We start from the raw sequence: 16,803 nt of genomic DNA, 5'->3' as shown, positions 1-16,803 counted from the left end.
TCGTTACTGCATAGAATAATTCTTTTGTCTGCGGCGTCTTCAGTATCCGTCTTCTGGAAATTTTGCTTGCAGTATATTTTGCAATCTTTTCGTTATGAGTTGGTGCTTGGTTTCCCGATGTTCTTTTGTTTAGTGCATTCGCCTCCTCTTAACCCTGAGAAACCACATACCGAAACTGAGGCACTGCCGGCTGTTCATAAGCAGTGCTCGATGAAGTTATTTCGCTTTTTATTCGTTGCCTTTAATATTCTTCTCAACAGTGGTGAGTGCTGCCTGCAGAAAGCGTTTATCTTGCGAATTCGCGTGAAAGTTTGTGTTCCCTGTGAGGCCCACTACTTGGGATTAACTTGACTGCTCCAGCCAGGTGACTCGTTGGTCTAGGGGTATGATTCCTGCTTTGGGTGCAGGAGGTCCCGGGTTCAAATCCCGGACGAGCCCTGCCATTTTGACCGTGCTGAAGCGTAGGTGGAACTCAGCCCCGGTTGCAGCTCCTCAATGAAGAGTAGACGCCTGTTATAGCACGTGGATATAACAAGAATGCGGCACCAGTAAAGTACGTAGGTGGAATTCGGTAGAAAGGCAGACGGTAATTTTGCATGCAACGGAAAACAAGGTTGTCTTTGCGGGATATGTGCACCGTGAGTGGAGATTCAGCTTAATTGTGCGACAGTCTACCCTCATCTTACTAGCGATGGCAACAACCAAGGGGTGGCATGTAAGATTGAGCGTGGCTAAGAGTTTTTCATTATTAGTTAGCATCACACTTTGACAGAGCTGTGACAAGGCGAGTAGGGTGAGCTCAGGAAAGCCAGTAGCAAGCGCACTTGAAGTAGCCCTGAAGAACCGGATTATAAATTTTGCCAGCCATAATGGAGCTAGGGGCGTTCTCAGTTACCAAATACCGGTGCAATAAGAGAGCAACAGTATTTGACAGTAAAATGACGCCCTATCCGTCTAGCATACGACATTGCTTGTCTCTGCATTCGCGGACGTGAGGTCATCTCGGAAATGAAATCCGAAATATAGATTAAAATTGTTGTGTTCCCGCCCTGGATCGAACCGGGGACCTTCTGCGTGTAAAGCAGACGTGATAACCGCTACACCACGGAAACGACGGTTCTTTTCATGTACCACCCGGAGACTCGTAATAGCAACAGTTTGTCTTCTGTGTTAGCAAGGGCATCGGCTACGAGCTCCCTCCGATTCGTGAAGTTCCTGTAGTAAAAGACGTCGATGGAAACAATCCAACCGCGACAGACAGGGAGAACGCTGGCTGAGCTGCAGCCCTACATGGTGAGACCATCAAAGGTGGCGTCATTCACATGCAGTGCGTTTTCGGAACGAATAGGCTCGTTGGTCTAGGGGTATGATTCCTGCTTCGGGTGCAGGAGGTCCCGGGTTCAAATCCCGGACGAGCCCTTGCGTTTTGTACAACGGTGTGGTAACAAATCGCATGGCGGCGGCTGTTTCGCGCATTTCCAGGCCTCCAAGTCAGCGCTAAAATCCGACAACCAGTTCTGAAACCGTTTCATGTTTCATTTGAGCCATGTGCACCCTGCTGATGGAACGTTTGAAGTTGATTTAAATGGTCACAGTAGAGATCGTAGCAAGTGTCTTGCTGAGTGGGACGAAAACGGGTTTCCGCCCGCAATCGAGCCGGGGACCTGCGTGTTAGGCACGGCGCCTGGGCTCGGCGGCAGCTGCTGCTGCTCTTTCCTTCCTTACGAGATACCGTCGATTCGCGCAGTCGTTATTGCAAAAGATGTCACCAAAGGCAATCGCTTCGTTAGCGGCACTTTGCCTGGGCTCGGCGGCAGCTCTACATGGAGGCACCAGCAGCCCAGCCAGGCCGCCGCCGGCACCGGTGCGCCACAGCGCAAGGAGCCGGCGGCCGCCCTGCAATGCCCCTGTCGTTGCATATTCCACCCGCCCCATATCCTCTCCATGTCTGACTCACTACCCCAAATGACACTGCAGTCGACGTGCTTATTACTATCGCTTTTGGAAGAACCAAGGCGCAGTATTCTAGTGTCGAACCGGTACTGCAAATTGGGATTAAGCAAAAATTTATTGTGTGGTCGAGCGACAGCCTCGGCTCGCTCTTCCTACATGATCGCTTCTTGTGCGGAATAATTCCTAGCTCGCCGATGGCTTCAGAGTTGGTCTTCTCGAAGTTTTGCTTTCGCACTGCATTCCGCAATCTTTTCGTTATGAGTTGTGTGCTTCGGTTTCCCGACTTTCTTGTGTTTAGTGTGTTTGGCTTCTCTTAACCCTTAGCCACCGCTTGCCGAAATTTCCACACTATCATCTGTCGATCTGCAGAGCTCGATGAAGGCATCGCGGCTGTTCCTGAGCTCGTGGAACGGTCGAATCTGTAGTTGTTTCCAGATCTCTCCCACACAACGGCCTCCCAGAAGCTTGGATTACAGAAGTACGCCACTACTCCCAGCCGGAGATTCACGATTGAAAGCAGAATGACATGAGCTACACGCAGCTCCGATTTTTTTTTTTTGTGTCTGACCTACTTTGAAAGACTTTGTAGTCGATTTACTTACTACTATCGCTGTTGGAAACCAGGTGATAACCGCACAGTATTTTAGAGACGATCAGGTAATGAAAATTTAGAATAAGTAAAACAGTATCAAAAGAAGTTGTGTGGTGGAGCAGCACATGCAATTCACGCTTCCTAGATAATCGTTACTGCATAGAATAATTCTTTTGTCTGCGGCGTCTTCAGTATCCGTCTTCTGGAAATTTTGCTTGCAGTATATTTTGCAATCTTTTCGTTATGAGTTGGTGCTTGGTTTCCCGATGTTCTTTTGTTTAGTGCATTCGCCTCCTCTTAACCCTGAGAAACCACATACCGAAACTGAGGCACTGCCGGCTGTTCATAAGCAGTGCTCGATGAAGTTATTTCGCTTTTTATTCGTTGCCTTTAATATTCTTCTCAACAGTGGTGAGTGCTGCCTGCAGAAAGCGTTTATCTTGCGAATTCGCGTGAAAGTTTGTGTTCCCTGTGAGGCCCACTACTTGGGATTAACTTGACTGCTCCAGCCAGGTGGCTCGTTGGTCTAGGGGTATGATTCCTGCTTTGGGTGCAGGAGGTCCCGGGTTCAAATCCCGGACGAGCCCTGCCATTTTGACCGTGCTGAAGCGTAGGTGGAACTCAGCCCCGGTTGCAGCTCCTCAATGAAGAGTAGACGCCTGTTATAGCACGTGGATATAACAAGAATGCGGCACCAGTAAAGTACGTAGGTGGAATTCGGTAGAAAGGCAGACGGTAATTTTGCATGCAACGGAAAACAAGGTTGTCTTTGCGGGATATGTGCACCGTGAGTGGAGATTCAGCTTAATTGTGCGACAGTCTACCCTCATCTTACTAGCAATGGCAACAACCAAGGGGTGGCATGTAAGATTGAGCGTGGCTAAGAGTTTTTCATTATTAGTTAGCATCACACTTTGACAGAGCTGTGACAAGGCGAGTAGGGTGAGCTCAGGAAAGCCAGTAGCAAGCGCACTTGAAGTAGCCCTGAAGAACCGGATTATAAATTTTGCCAGCCATAATGGAGCTAGGGGCGTTCTCAGTTACCAAATACCGGTGCAATAAGAGAGCAACAGTATTTGACAGTAAAATGACGCCCTATCCGTCTAGCATACGACATTGCTTGTCTCTGCATTCGCGGACGTGAGGTCATCTCGGAAATGAAATCCGAAATATAGATTAAAATTGTTGTGTTCCCGCCCTGGATCGAACCGGGGACCTTCTGCGTGTAAAGCAGACGTGATAACCGCTACACCACGGAAACGACGGTTCTTTTCATGTACCACCCGGAGACTCGTAATAGCAACAGTTTGTCTTCTGTGTTAGCAAGGGCATCGGCTACGAGCTCCCTCCGATTCGTGAAGTTCCTGTAGTAAAAGACGTCGATGGAAACAATCCAACCGCGACAGACAGGGAGAACGCTGGCTGAGCTGCAGCCCTACATGGTGAGACCATCAAAGGTGGCGTCATTCACATGCAGTGCGTTTTCGGAACGAATAGGCTCGTTGGTCTAGGGGTATGATTCCTGCTTCGGGTGCAGGAGGTCCCGGGTTCAAATCCCGGACGAGCCCTTGCGTTTTGTACAACGGTGTGGTAACAAATCGCATGGCGGCGGCTGTTTCGCGCATTTCCAGGCCTCCAAGTCAGCGCTAAAATCCGACAACCAGTTCTGAAACCGTTTCATGTTTCATTTGAGCCATGTGCACCCTGCTGATGGAACGTTTGAAGTTGATTTAAATGGTCACAGTAGAGATCGTAGCAAGTGTCTTGCTGAGTGGGACGAAAACGGGTTTCCGCCCGCAATCGAGCCGGGGACCTGCGTGTTAGGCACGGCGCCTGGGCTCGGCGGCAGCTGCTGCTGCTCTTTCCTTCCTTACGAGATACCGTCGATTCGCGCAGTCGTTATTGCAAAAGATGTCACCAAAGGCAATCGCTTCGTTAGCGGCACTTTGCCTGGGCTCGGCGGCAGCTCTACATGGAGGCACCAGCAGCCCAGCCAGGCCGCCGCCGGCACCGGTGCGCCACAGCGCAAGGAGCCGGCGGCCGCCCTGCAATGCCCCTGTCGTTGCATATTCCACCCGCCCCATATCCTCTCCATGTCTGACTCACTACCCCAAATGACACTGCAGTCGACGTGCTTATTACTATCGCTTTTGGAAGAACCAAGGCGCAGTATTCTAGTGTCGAACCGGTACTGCAAACTGGGATTAAGCAAAAATTTATTGTGTGGTCGAGCGACAGCCTCGGCTCGCTCTTCCTACATGATCGCTTCTTGTGCGGAATAATTCCTAGCTCGCCGATGGCTTCAGAGTTGGTCTTCTCGAAGTTTTGCTTTCGCACTGCATTCCGCAATCTTTTCGTTATGAGTTGTGTGCTTCGGTTTCCCGACTTTCTTGTGTTTAGTGTGTTTGGCTTCTCTTAACCCTTAGCCACCGCTTGCCGAAATTTCCACTCTATCATCTGTCGATCTGCAGAGCTCGATGAAGGCATCGCGGCTGTTCCTGAGCTCGTGGAACGGTCGAATCTGTAGTTGTTTCCAGATCTCTCCCACACAACGGCCTCCCAGAAGCTTGGATTACAGAAGTACGCCACTACTCCCAGCCGGAGATTCACGATTGAAAGCAGAATGACATGAGCTACACGCAGCTCCGATTTTTTTTTTTTTTTGTGTCTGACCTACTCTGAAAGACTTTGTAGTCGATTTACTTACTACTATCGCTGTTGGAAACCAGGTGATAACCGCACAGTATTTTAGAGACGATCAGGTAATGAAAATTTAGAATAAGTAAAACAGTATCAAAAGAAGTTGTGTGGTGGAGCAGCACATGCAATTCACGCTTCCTAGATAATCGTTACTGCATAGAATAATTCTTTTGTCTGCGGCGTCTTCAGTATCCGTCTTCTGGAAATTTTGCTTGCAGTATATTTTGCAATCTTTTCGTTATGAGTTGGTGCTTGGTTTCCCGATGTTCTTTTGTTTAGTGCATTCGCCTCCTCTTAACCCTGAGAAACCACATACCGAAACTGAGGCACTGCCGGCTGTTCATAAGCAGTGCTCGATGAAGTTATTTCGCTTTTTATTCGTTGCCTTTAATATTCTTCTCAACAGTGGTGAGTGCTGCCTGCAGAAAGCGTTTATCTTGCGAATTCGCGTGAAAGTTTGTGTTCCCTGTGAGGCCCACTACTTGGGATTAACTTGACTGCTCCAGCCAGGTGACTCGTTGGTCTAGGGGTATGATTCCTGCTTTGGGTGCAGGAGGTCCCGGGTTCAAATCCCGGACGAGCCCTGCCATTTTGACCGTGCTGAAGCGTAGGTGGAACTCAGCCCCGGTTGCAGCTCCTCAATGAAGAGTAGACGCCTGTTATAGCACGTGGATATAACAAGAATGCGGCACCAGTAAAGTACGTAGGTGGAATTCGGTAGAAAGGCAGACGGTAATTTTGCATGCAACGGAAAACAAGGTTGTCTTTGCGGGATATGTGCACCGTGAGTGGAGATTCAGCTTAATTGTGCGACAGTCTACCCTCATCTTACTAGCGACGGCAACAACCAAGGGGTGGCATGTAAGATTGAGCGTGGCTAAGAGTTTTTCATTATTAGTTAGCATCACACTTTGACAGAGCTGTGACAAGGCGAGTAGGGTGAGCTCAGGAAAGCCAGTAGCAAGCGCACTTGAAGTAGCCCTGAAGAACCGGATTATAAATTTTGCCAGCCATAATGGAGCTAGGGGCGTTCTCAGTTACCAAATACCGGTGCAATAAGAGAGCAACAGTATTTGACAGTAAAATGACGCCCTATCCGTCTAGCATACGACATTGCTTGTCTCTGCATTCGCGGACGTGAGGTCATCTCGGAAATGAAATCCGAAATATAGATTAAAATTGTTGTGTTCCCGCCCTGGATCGAACCGGGGACCTTCTGCGTGTAAAGCAGACGTGATAACCGCTACACCACGGAAACGACGGTTCTTTTCATGTACCACCCGGAGACTCGTAATAGCAACAGTTTGTCTTCTGTGTTAGCAAGGGCATCGGCTACGAGCTCCCTCCGATTCGTGAAGTTCCTGTAGTAAAAGACGTCGATGGAAACAATCCAACCGCGACAGACAGGGAGAACGCTGGCTGAGCTGCAGCCCTACATGGTGAGACCATCAAAGGTGGCGTCATTCACATGCAGTGCGTTTTCGGAAGGAATAGGCTCGTTGGTCTAGGGGTATGATTCCTGCTTCGGGTGCAGGAGGTCCCGGGTTCAAATCCCGGACGAGCCCTTGCGTTTTGTACAACGGTGTGGTAACAAATCGCATGGCGGCGGCTGTTTCGCGCATTTCCAGGCCTCCAAGTCAGCGCTAAAATCCGACAACCAGTTCTGAAACCGTTTCATGTTTCATTTGAGCCATGTGCACCCTGCTGATGGAACGTTTGAAGTTGATTTAAATGGTCACAGTAGAGATCGTAGCAAGTGTCTTGCTGAGTGGGACGAAAACGGGTTTCCGCCCGCAATCGAGCCGGGGACCTTCTGCGTGTTAGGCACGGCGCCTGGGCTCGGCGGCAGCTGCTGCTGCTCTTTCCTTCCTTACGAGATACCGTCGATTCGCGCAGTCGTTATTGCAAAAGATGTCACCAAAGGCAATCGCTTCGTTAGCGGCACTTTGCCTGGGCTCGGCGGCAGCTCTACATGGAGGCACCAGCAGCCCAGCCAGGCCGCCGCCGGCACCGGTGCGCCACAGCGCAAGGAGCCGGCGGCCGCCCTGCAATGCCCCTGTCGTTGCATATTCCACCCGCCCCATATCCTCTCCATGTCTGACTCACTACCCCAAATGACACTGCAGTCGACGTGCTTATTACTATCGCTTTTGGAAGAACCAAGGCGCAGTATTCTAGTGTCGAACCGGTACTGCAAACTGGGATTAAGCAAAAATTTATTGTGTGGTCGAGCGACAGCCTCGGCTCGCTCTTCCTACATGATCGCTTCTTGTGCGGAATAATTCCTAGCTCGCCGATGGCTTCAGAGTTGGTCTTCTCGAAGTTTTGCTTTCGCACTGCATTCCGCAATCTTTTCGTTATGAGTTGTGTGCTTCGGTTTCCCGACTTTCTTGTGTTTAGTGTGTTTGGCTTCTCTTAACCCTTAGCCACCGCTTGCCGAAATTTCCACTCTATCATCTGTCGATCTGCAGAGCTCGATGAAGGCATCGCGGCTGTTCCTGAGCTCGTGGAACGGTCGAATCTGTAGTTGTTTCCAGATCTCTCCCACACAACGGCCTCCCAGAAGCTTGGATTACAGAAGTACGCCACTACTCCCAGCCGGAGATTCACGATTGAAAGCAGAATGACATGAGCTACACGCAGCTCCGATTTTTTTTTTTTTTTGTGTCTGACCTACTCTGAAAGACTTTGTAGTCGATTTACTTACTACTATCGCTGTTGGAAACCAGGTGATAACCGCACAGTATTTTAGAGACGATCAGGTAATGAAAATTTAGAATAAGTAAAACAGTATCAAAAGAAGTTGTGTGGTGGAGCAGCACATGCAATTCACGCTTCCTAGATAATCGTTACTGCATAGAATAATTCTTTTGTCTGCGGCGTCTTCAGTATCCGTCTTCTGGAAATTTTGCTTGCAGTATATTTTGCAATCTTTTCGTTATGAGTTGGTGCTTGGTTTCCCGATGTTCTTTTGTTTAGTGCATTCGCCTCCTCTTAACCCTGAGAAACCACATACCGAAACTGAGGCACTGCCGGCTGTTCATAAGCAGTGCTCGATGAAGTTATTTCGCTTTTTATTCGTTGCCTTTAATATTCTTCTCAACAGTGGTGAGTGCTGCCTGCAGAAAGCGTTTATCTTGCGAATTCGCGTGAAAGTTTGTGTTCCCTGTGAGGCCCACTACTTGGGATTAACTTGACTGCTCCAGCCAGGTGACTCGTTGGTCTAGGGGTATGATTCCTGCTTTGGGTGCAGGAGGTCCCGGGTTCAAATCCCGGACGAGCCCTGCCATTTTGACCGTGCTGAAGCGTAGGTGGAACTCAGCCCCGGTTGCAGCTCCTCAATGAAGAGTAGACGCCTGTTATAGCACGTGGATATAACAAGAATGCGGCACCAGTAAAGTACGTAGGTGGAATTCGGTAGAAAGGCAGACGGTAATTTTGCATGCAACGGAAAACAAGGTTGTCTTTGCGGGATATGTGCACCGTGAGTGGAGATTCAGCTTAATTGTGCGACAGTCTACCCTCATCTTACTAGCGACGGCAACAACCAAGGGGTGGCATGTAAGATTGAGCGTGGCTAAGAGTTTTTCATTATTAGTTAGCATCACACTTTGACAGAGCTGTGACAAGGCGAGTAGGGTGAGCTCAGGAAAGCCAGTAGCAAGCGCACTTGAAGTAGCCCTGAAGAACCGGATTATAAATTTTGCCAGCCATAATGGAGCTAGGGGCGTTCTCAGTTACCAAATACCGGTGCAATAAGAGAGCAACAGTATTTGACAGTAAAATGACGCCCTATCCGTCTAGCATACGACATTGCTTGTCTCTGCATTCGCGGACGTGAGGTCATCTCGGAAATGAAATCCGAAATATAGATTAAAATTGTTGTGTTCCCGCCCTGGATCGAACCGGGGACCTTCTGCGTGTAAAGCAGACGTGATAACCGCTACACCACGGAAACGACGGTTCTTTTCATGTACCACCCGGAGACTCGTAATAGCAACAGTTTGTCTTCTGTGTTAGCAAGGGCATCGGCTACGAGCTCCCTCCGATTCGTGAAGTTCCTGTAGTAAAAGACGTCGATGGAAACAATCCAACCGCGACAGACAGGGAGAACGCTGGCTGAGCTGCAGCCCTACATGGTGAGACCATCAAAGGTGGCGTCATTCACATGCAGTGCGTTTTCGGAAGGAATAGGCTCGTTGGTCTAGGGGTATGATTCCTGCTTCGGGTGCAGGAGGTCCCGGGTTCAAATCCCGGACGAGCCCTTGCGTTTTGTACAACGGTGTGGTAACAAATCGCATGGCGGCGGCTGTTTCGCGCATTTCCAGGCCTCCAAGTCAGCGCTAAAATCCGACAACCAGTTCTGAAACCGTTTCATGTTTCATTTGAGCCATGTGCACCCTGCTGATGGAACGTTTGAAGTTGATTTAAATGGTCACAGTAGAGATCGTAGCAAGTGTCTTGCTGAGTGGGACGAAAACGGGTTTCCGCCCGCAATCGAGCCGGGGACCTTCTGCGTGTTAGGCACGGCGCCTGGGCTCGGCGGCAGCTGCTGCTGCTCTTTCCTTCCTTACGAGATACCGTCGATTCGCGCAGTCGTTATTGCAAAAGATGTCACCAAAGGCAATCGCTTCGTTAGCGGCACTTTGCCTGGGCTCGGCGGCAGCTCTACATGGAGGCACCAGCAGCCCAGCCAGGCCGCCGCCGGCACCGGTGCGCCACAGCGCAAGGAGCCGGCGGCCGCCCTGCAATGCCCCTGTCGTTGCATATTCCACCCGCCCCATATCCTCTCCATGTCTGACTCACTACCCCAAATGACACTGCAGTCGACGTGCTTATTACTATCGCTTTTGGAAGAACCAAGGCGCAGTATTCTAGTGTCGAACCGGTACTGCAAATTGGGATTAAGCAAAAATTTATTGTGTGGTCGAGCGACAGCCTCGGCTCGCTCTTCCTACATGATCGCTTCTTGTGCGGAATAATTCCTAGCTCGCCGATGGCTTCAGAGTTGGTCTTCTCGAAGTTTTGCTTTCGCACTGCATTCCGCAATCTTTTCGTTATGAGTTGTGTGCTTCGGTTTCCCGACTTTCTTGTGTTTAGTGTGTTTGGCTTCTCTTAACCCTTAGCCACCGCTTGCCGAAATTTCCACACTATCATCTGTCGATCTGCAGAGCTCGATGAAGGCATCGCGGCGGTTCCTGAGCTCGTGGAACGGTCGAATCTGTAGTTGTTTCCAGATCTCTCCCACACAACGGCCTCCCAGAAGCTTGGATTACAGAAGTACGCCACTACTCCCAGCCGGAGATTCACGATTGAAAGCAGAATGACATGAGCTACACGCAGCTCCGATTTTTTTTTTTTTTTTGTGTCTGACCTACTTTGAAAGACTTTGTAGTCGATTTACTTACTACTATCGCTGTTGGAAACCAGGTGATAACCGCACAGTATTTTAGAGACGATCAGGTAATGAAAATTTAGAATAAGTAAAACAGTATCAAAAGAAGTTGTGTGGTGGAGCAGCACATGCAATTCACGCTTCCTAGATAATCGTTACTGCATAGAATAATTCTTTTGTCTGCGGCGTCTTCAGTATCCGTCTTCTGGAAATTTTGCTTGCAGTATATTTTGCAATCTTTTCGTTATGAGTTGGTGCTTGGTTTCCCGATGTTCTTTTGTTTAGTGCATTCGCCTCCTCTTAACCCTGAGAAACCACATACCGAAACTGAGGCACTGCCGGCTGTTCATAAGCAGTGCTCGATGAAGTTATTTCGCTTTTTATTCGTTGCCTTTAATATTCTTCTCAACAGTGGTGAGTGCTGCCTGCAGAAAGCGTTTATCTTGCGAATTCGCGTGAAAGTTTGTGTTCCCTGTGAGGCCCACTACTTGGGATTAACTTGACTGCTCCAGCCAGGTGGCTCGTTGGTCTAGGGGTATGATTCCTGCTTTGGGTGCAGGAGGTCCCGGGTTCAAATCCCGGACGAGCCCTGCCATTTTGACCGTGCTGAAGCGTAGGTGGAACTCAGCCCCGGTTGCAGCTCCTCAATGAAGAGTAGACGCCTGTTATAGCACGTGGATATAACAAGAATGCGGCACCAGTAAAGTACGTAGGTGGAATTCGGTAGAAAGGCAGACGGTAATTTTGCATGCAACGGAAAACAAGGTTGTCTTTGCGGGATATGTGCACCGTGAGTGGAGATTCAGCTTAATTGTGCGACAGTCTACCCTCATCTTACTAGCGACGGCAACAACCAAGGGGTGGCATGTAAGATTGAGCGTGGCTAAGAGTTTTTCATTATTAGTTAGCATTACACTTTGACAGAGCTGTGACAAGGCGAGTAGGGTGAGCTCAGGAAAGCCAGTAGCAAGCGCACTTGAAGTAGCCCTGAAGAACCGGATTATAAATTTTGCCAGCCATAATGGAGCTAGGGGCGTTCTCAGTTACCAAATACCGGTGCAATAAGAGAGCAACAGTATTTGACAGTAAAATGACGCCCTATCCGTCTAGCATACGACATTGCTTGTCTCTGCATTCGCGGACGTGAGGTCATCTCGGAAATGAAATCCGAAATATAGATTAAAATTGTTGTGTTCCCGCCCGGGATCGAACCGGGGACCTTCTGCGTGTAAAGCAAACGTGATAACCGCTACACCACGGAAACGACGGTTCTTTTCATGTACCACCCGGAGACTCGTAATAGCAACAGTTTGTCTTCTGTGTTAGCAAGGGCATCGGCTACGAGCTCCCTCCGATTCGTGAAGTTCCTGTAGTAAAAGACGTCGATGGAAACAATCCAACCGCGACAGACAGGGAGAACGCTGGCTGAGCTGCAGCCCTACATGGTGAGACCATCAAAGGTGGCGTCATTCACATGCAGTGCGTTTTCGGAACGAATAGGCTCGTTGGTCTAGGGGTATGATTCCTGCTTCGGGTGCAGGAGGTCCCGGGTTCAAATCCCGGACGAGCCCTTGCGTTTTGTACAACGGTGTGGTAACAAATCGCATGGCGGCGGCTGTTTCGCGCATTTCCAGGCCTCCAAGTCAGCGCTAAAATCCGACAACCAGTTCTGAAACCGTTTCATGTTTCATTTGAGCCATGTGCACCCTGCTGATGGAACGTTTGAAGTTGATTTAAATGGTCACAGTAGAGATCGTAGCAAGTGTCTTGCTGAGTGGGACGAAAACGGGTTTCCGCCCGCAATCGAGCCGGGGACCTGCGTGTTAGGCACGGCGCCTGGGCTCGGCGGCAGCTGCTGCTGCTCTTTCCTTCCTTACGAGATACCGTCGATTCGCGCAGTCGTTATTGCAAAAGATGTCACCAAAGGCAATCGCTTCGTTAGCGGCACTTTGCCTGGGCTCGGCGGCAGCTCTACATGGAGGCACCAGCAGCCCAGCCAGGCCGCCGCCGGCACCGGTGCGCCACAGCGCAAGGAGCCGGCGGCCGCCCTGCAATGCCCCTGTCGTTGCATATTCCACCCGCCCCATATCCTCTCCATGTCTGACTCACTACCCCAAATGACACTGCAGTCGACGTGCTTATTACTATCGCTTTTGGAAGAACCAAGGCGCAGTATTCTAGTGTCGAACCGGTACTGCAAATTGGGATTAAGCAAAAATTTATTGTGTGGTCGAGCGACAGCCTCGGCTCGCTCTTCCTACATGATCGCTTCTTGTGCGGAATAATTCCTAGCTCGCCGATGGCTTCAGAGTTGGTCTTCTCGAAGTTTTGCTTTCGCACTGCATTCCGCAATCTTTTCGTTATGAGTTGTGTGCTTCGGTTTCCCGACTTTCTTGTGTTTAGTGTGTTTGGCTTCTCTTAACCCTTAGCCACCGCTTGCCGAAATTTCCACACTATCATCTGTCGATCTGCAGAGCTCGATGAAGGCATCGCGGCTGTTCCTGAGCTCGTGGAACGGTCGAATCTGTAGTTGTTTCCAGATCTCTCCCACACAACGGCCTCCCAGAAGCTTGGATTACAGAAGTACGCCACTACTCCCAGCCGGAGATTCACGATTGAAAGCAGAATGACATGAGCTACACGCAGCTCCGATTTTTTTTTTTTTTTTTGTGTCTGACCTACTTTGAAAGACTTTGTAGTCGATTTACTTACTACTATCGCTGTTGGAAACCAGGTGATAACCGCACAGTATTTTAGAGACGATCAGGTAATGAAAATTTAGAATAAGTAAAACAGTATCAAAAGAAGTTGTGTGGTGGAGCAGCACATGCAATTCACGCTTCCTAGATAATCGTTACTGCATAGAATAATTCTTTTGTCTGCGGCGTCTTCAGTATCCGTCTTCTGGAAATTTTGCTTGCAGTATATTTTGCAATCTTTTCGTTATGAGTTGGTGCTTGGTTTCCCGATGTTCTTTTGTTTAGTGCATTCGCCTCCTCTTAACCCTGAGAAACCACATACCGAAACTGAGGCACTGCCGGCTGTTCATAAGCAGTGCTCGATGAAGTTATTTCGCTTTTTATTCGTTGCCTTTAATATTCTTCTCAACAGTGGTGAGTGCTGCCTGCAGAAAGCGTTTATCTTGCGAATTCGCGTGAAAGTTTGTGTTCCCTGTGAGGCCCACTACTTGGGATTAACTTGACTGCTCCAGCCAGGTGACTCGTTGGTCTAGGGGTATGATTCCTGCTTTGGGTGCAGGAGGTCCAGGGTTCAAATCCCGGACGAGCCCTGCCATTTTGACCGTGCTGAAGCGTAGGTGGAACTCAGCCCCGGTTGCAGCTCCTCAATGAAGAGTAGACGCCTGTTATTGCACGTGGATATAACAAGAATGCGGCACCAGTAAAGTACGTAGGTGGAATTCGGTAGAAAGGCAGACGGTAATTTTGCATGCAACGGAAAACAAGGTTGTCTTTGCGGGATATGTGCACCGTGAGTGGAGATTCAGCTTAATTGTGCGACAGTCTACCCTCATCTTACTAGCGACGGCAACAACCAAGGGGTGGCATGTAAGATTGAGCGTGGCTAAGAGTTTTTCATTATTAGTTAGCATCACACTTTGACAGAGCTGTGACAAGGCGAGTAGGGTGAGCTCAGGAAAGCCAGTAGCAAGCGCACTTGAAGTAGCCCTGAAGAACCGGATTATAAATTTTGCCAGCCATAATGGAGCTAGGGGCGTTCTCAGTTACCAAATACCGGTGCAATAAGAGAGCAACAGTATTTGACAGTAAAATGACGCCCTATCCGTCTAGCATACGACATTGCTTGTCTCTGCATTCGCGGACGTGAGGTCATCTCGGAAATGAAATCCGAAATATAGATTAAAATTGTTGTGTTCCCGCCCTGGATCGAACCGGGGACCTTCTGCGTGTAAAGCAGACGTGATAACCGCTACACCACGGAAACGACGGTTCTTTTCATGTACCACCCGGAGACTCGTAATAGCAACAGTTTGTCTTCTGTGTTAGCAAGGGCATCGGCTACGAGCTCCCTCCGATTCGTGAAGTTCCTGTAGTAAAAGACGTCGATGGAAACAATCCAACCGCGACAGACAGGGAGAACGCTGGCTGAGCTGCAGCCCTACATGGTGAGACCATCAAAGGTGGCGTCATTCACATGCAGTGCGTTTTCGGAACGAATAGGCTCGTTGGTCTAGGGGTATGATTCCTGCTTCGGGTGCAGGAGGTCCCGGGTTCAAATCCCGGACGAGCCCTTGCGTTTTGTACAACGGTGTGGTAACAAATCGCATGGCGGCGGCTGTTTCGCGCATTTCCAGGCCTCCAAGTCAGCGCTAAAATCCGACAACCAGTTCTGAAACCGTTTCATGTTTCATTTGAGCCATGTGCACCCTGCTGATGGAACGTTTGAAGTTGATTTAAATGGTCACAGTAGAGATCGTAGCAAGTGTCTTGCTGAGTGGGACGAAAACGGGTTTCCGCCCGCAATCGAGCCGGGGACCTTCTGCGTGTTAGGCACGGCGCCTGGGCTCGGCGGCAGCTGCTGCTGCTCTTTCCTTCCTTACGAGATACCGTCGATTCGCGCAGTCGTTATTGCAAAAGATGTCACCAAAGGCAATCGCTTCGTTAGCGGCACTTTGCCTGGGCTCGGCGGCAGCTCTACATGGAGGCACCAGCAGCCCAGCCAGGCCGCCGCCGGCACCGGTGCGCCACAGCGCAAGGAGCCGGCGGCCGCCCTGCAATGCCCCTGTCGTTGCATATTCCACCCGCCCCATATCCTCTCCATGTCTGACTCACTACCCCAAATGACACTGCAGTCGACGTGCTTATTACTATCGCTTTTGGAAGAACCAAGGCGCAGTATTCTAGTGTCGAACCGGTACTGCAAATTGGGATTAAGCAAAAATTTATTGTGTGGTCGAGCGACAGCCTCGGCTCGCTCTTCCTACATGATCGCTTCTTGTGCGGAATAATTCCTAGCTCGCCGATGGCTTCAGAGTTGGTCTTCTCGAAGTTTTGCTTTCGCACTGCATTCCGCAATCTTTTCGTTATGAGTTGTGTGCTTCGGTTTCCCGACTTTCTTGTGTTTAGTGTGTTTGGCTTCTCTTAACCCTTAGCCACCGCTTGCCGAAATTTCCACACTATCATCTGTCGATCTGCAGAGCTCGATGAAGGCCTCGCGGCCGTTCCCGAGCTCGTGGAACGGTCGAATCTGTAGTTGTTTCCAGATCTCTCCCACACAACGGCCTCCCAGAAGCTTGGATTACAGAAGTACGCCACTACTCCCAGCCGGAGATTCACGATTGAAAGCAGAATGACATGAGCTACACGCAGCTCCGATTTTTTTTTTTTTGTGTCTGACCTACTTTGAAAGACTTTGTAGTCGATTTACTTACTACTATCGCTGTTGGAAACCAGGTGATAACCGCACAGTATTTTAGAGACGATCAGGTAATGAAAATTTAGAATAAGTAAAACAGTATCAAAAGAAGTTGTGTGGTGGAGCAGCACATGCAATTCACGCTTCCTAGATAATCGTTACTGCATAGAATAATTCTTTTGTCTGCGGCGTCTTCAGTATCCGTCTTCTGGAAATTTTGCTTGCAGTATATTTTGCAATCTTTTCGTTATGAGTTGGTGCTTGGTTTCCCGATGTTCTTTTGTTTAGTGCATTCGCCTCCTCTTAACCCTGAGAAACCACATACCGAAACTGAGGCACTGCCGGCTGTTCATAAGCAGTGCTCGATGAAGTTATTTCGCTTTTTATTCGTTGCCTTTAATATTCTTCTCAACAGTGGTGAGTGCTGCCTGCAGAAAGCGTTTATCTTGCGAATTCGCGTGAAAGTTTGTGTTCCCTGTGAGGCCCACTACTTGGGATTAACTTGACTGCTCCAGCCAGGTGGCTCGTTGGTCTAGGGGTATGATTCCTGCTTTGGGTGCAGGAGGTCCCGGGTTCAAATCCCGGACGAGCCCTGCCATTTTGACCGTGCTGAAGCGTAGGTGGAACTCAGCCCCGGTTGCAGCTCCTCAATGAAGAGTAGACGCCTGTTATAGCACGTGGATATAACAAGAATGCGGCACCAGTAAAGTACGTAGGTGGAATTCGGTAGAAAGGCAGACGGTAATTTTGCATGCAACGGAAAACAAGG

General features: G+C 49.5%; 19 non-coding genes across 19 annotated transcripts; 13 read left to right on the top strand and 6 right to left on the bottom strand.

The window, feature by feature from the left end:
- The first annotated feature begins 366 nt into the window (after positions 1-366).
- Positions 367-443, top strand: Trnap-ugg (transfer RNA proline (anticodon UGG)). The gene has a single exon. It is a non-coding gene; the product is annotated as a tRNA-Pro (tRNA).
- Positions 444-1,039: 596 nt separating this feature from the next.
- Trnav-uac (transfer RNA valine (anticodon UAC)) lies at positions 1,040-1,112 on the bottom strand. The gene has a single exon. It is a non-coding gene; the product is annotated as a tRNA-Val (tRNA).
- A 235-nt stretch (positions 1,113-1,347) lies between these two features.
- On the top strand, positions 1,348-1,419 carry Trnap-cgg (transfer RNA proline (anticodon CGG)). The gene has a single exon. It is a non-coding gene; the product is annotated as a tRNA-Pro (tRNA).
- A 1,641-nt stretch (positions 1,420-3,060) lies between these two features.
- Positions 3,061-3,132, top strand: Trnap-ugg (transfer RNA proline (anticodon UGG)). Its single transcript has one exon. It is a non-coding gene; the product is annotated as a tRNA-Pro (tRNA).
- Positions 3,133-3,733: 601 nt separating this feature from the next.
- Positions 3,734-3,806, bottom strand: Trnav-uac (transfer RNA valine (anticodon UAC)). The gene has a single exon. It is a non-coding gene; the product is annotated as a tRNA-Val (tRNA).
- Positions 3,807-4,041: 235 nt separating this feature from the next.
- Positions 4,042-4,113, top strand: Trnap-cgg (transfer RNA proline (anticodon CGG)). Its single transcript has one exon. It is a non-coding gene; the product is annotated as a tRNA-Pro (tRNA).
- A 1,644-nt stretch (positions 4,114-5,757) lies between these two features.
- Trnap-ugg (transfer RNA proline (anticodon UGG)) lies at positions 5,758-5,834 on the top strand. Its single transcript has one exon. It is a non-coding gene; the product is annotated as a tRNA-Pro (tRNA).
- Positions 5,835-6,430: 596 nt separating this feature from the next.
- Positions 6,431-6,503, bottom strand: Trnav-uac (transfer RNA valine (anticodon UAC)). The gene has a single exon. It is a non-coding gene; the product is annotated as a tRNA-Val (tRNA).
- A 235-nt stretch (positions 6,504-6,738) lies between these two features.
- Positions 6,739-6,810, top strand: Trnap-cgg (transfer RNA proline (anticodon CGG)). Its single transcript has one exon. It is a non-coding gene; the product is annotated as a tRNA-Pro (tRNA).
- A 1,647-nt stretch (positions 6,811-8,457) lies between these two features.
- On the top strand, positions 8,458-8,534 carry Trnap-ugg (transfer RNA proline (anticodon UGG)). Its single transcript has one exon. It is a non-coding gene; the product is annotated as a tRNA-Pro (tRNA).
- A 596-nt stretch (positions 8,535-9,130) lies between these two features.
- Positions 9,131-9,203, bottom strand: Trnav-uac (transfer RNA valine (anticodon UAC)). Its single transcript has one exon. It is a non-coding gene; the product is annotated as a tRNA-Val (tRNA).
- Positions 9,204-9,438: 235 nt separating this feature from the next.
- Trnap-cgg (transfer RNA proline (anticodon CGG)) lies at positions 9,439-9,510 on the top strand. Its single transcript has one exon. It is a non-coding gene; the product is annotated as a tRNA-Pro (tRNA).
- A 1,648-nt stretch (positions 9,511-11,158) lies between these two features.
- Positions 11,159-11,230, top strand: Trnap-ugg (transfer RNA proline (anticodon UGG)). The gene has a single exon. It is a non-coding gene; the product is annotated as a tRNA-Pro (tRNA).
- Positions 11,231-11,831: 601 nt separating this feature from the next.
- On the bottom strand, positions 11,832-11,904 carry Trnav-uac (transfer RNA valine (anticodon UAC)). Its single transcript has one exon. It is a non-coding gene; the product is annotated as a tRNA-Val (tRNA).
- A 235-nt stretch (positions 11,905-12,139) lies between these two features.
- Positions 12,140-12,211, top strand: Trnap-cgg (transfer RNA proline (anticodon CGG)). The gene has a single exon. It is a non-coding gene; the product is annotated as a tRNA-Pro (tRNA).
- Positions 12,212-13,857: 1,646 nt separating this feature from the next.
- On the top strand, positions 13,858-13,934 carry Trnap-ugg (transfer RNA proline (anticodon UGG)). Its single transcript has one exon. It is a non-coding gene; the product is annotated as a tRNA-Pro (tRNA).
- A 596-nt stretch (positions 13,935-14,530) lies between these two features.
- Trnav-uac (transfer RNA valine (anticodon UAC)) lies at positions 14,531-14,603 on the bottom strand. Its single transcript has one exon. It is a non-coding gene; the product is annotated as a tRNA-Val (tRNA).
- A 235-nt stretch (positions 14,604-14,838) lies between these two features.
- Positions 14,839-14,910, top strand: Trnap-cgg (transfer RNA proline (anticodon CGG)). The gene has a single exon. It is a non-coding gene; the product is annotated as a tRNA-Pro (tRNA).
- A 1,645-nt stretch (positions 14,911-16,555) lies between these two features.
- Trnap-ugg (transfer RNA proline (anticodon UGG)) lies at positions 16,556-16,627 on the top strand. Its single transcript has one exon. It is a non-coding gene; the product is annotated as a tRNA-Pro (tRNA).
- Positions 16,628-16,803: the final 176 nt, after the last annotated feature.

This window comes from Schistocerca serialis, chromosome 2 (genome assembly GCF_023864345.2).
Source record: "Schistocerca serialis cubense isolate TAMUIC-IGC-003099 chromosome 2, iqSchSeri2.2, whole genome shotgun sequence".
Taxonomy (NCBI): Eukaryota; Metazoa; Arthropoda; class Insecta; order Orthoptera; family Acrididae; genus Schistocerca; species Schistocerca serialis.
Note: the sequence above shows the minus strand (reverse complement) of the source record. Positions and strands in the feature narration are given on the sequence as shown.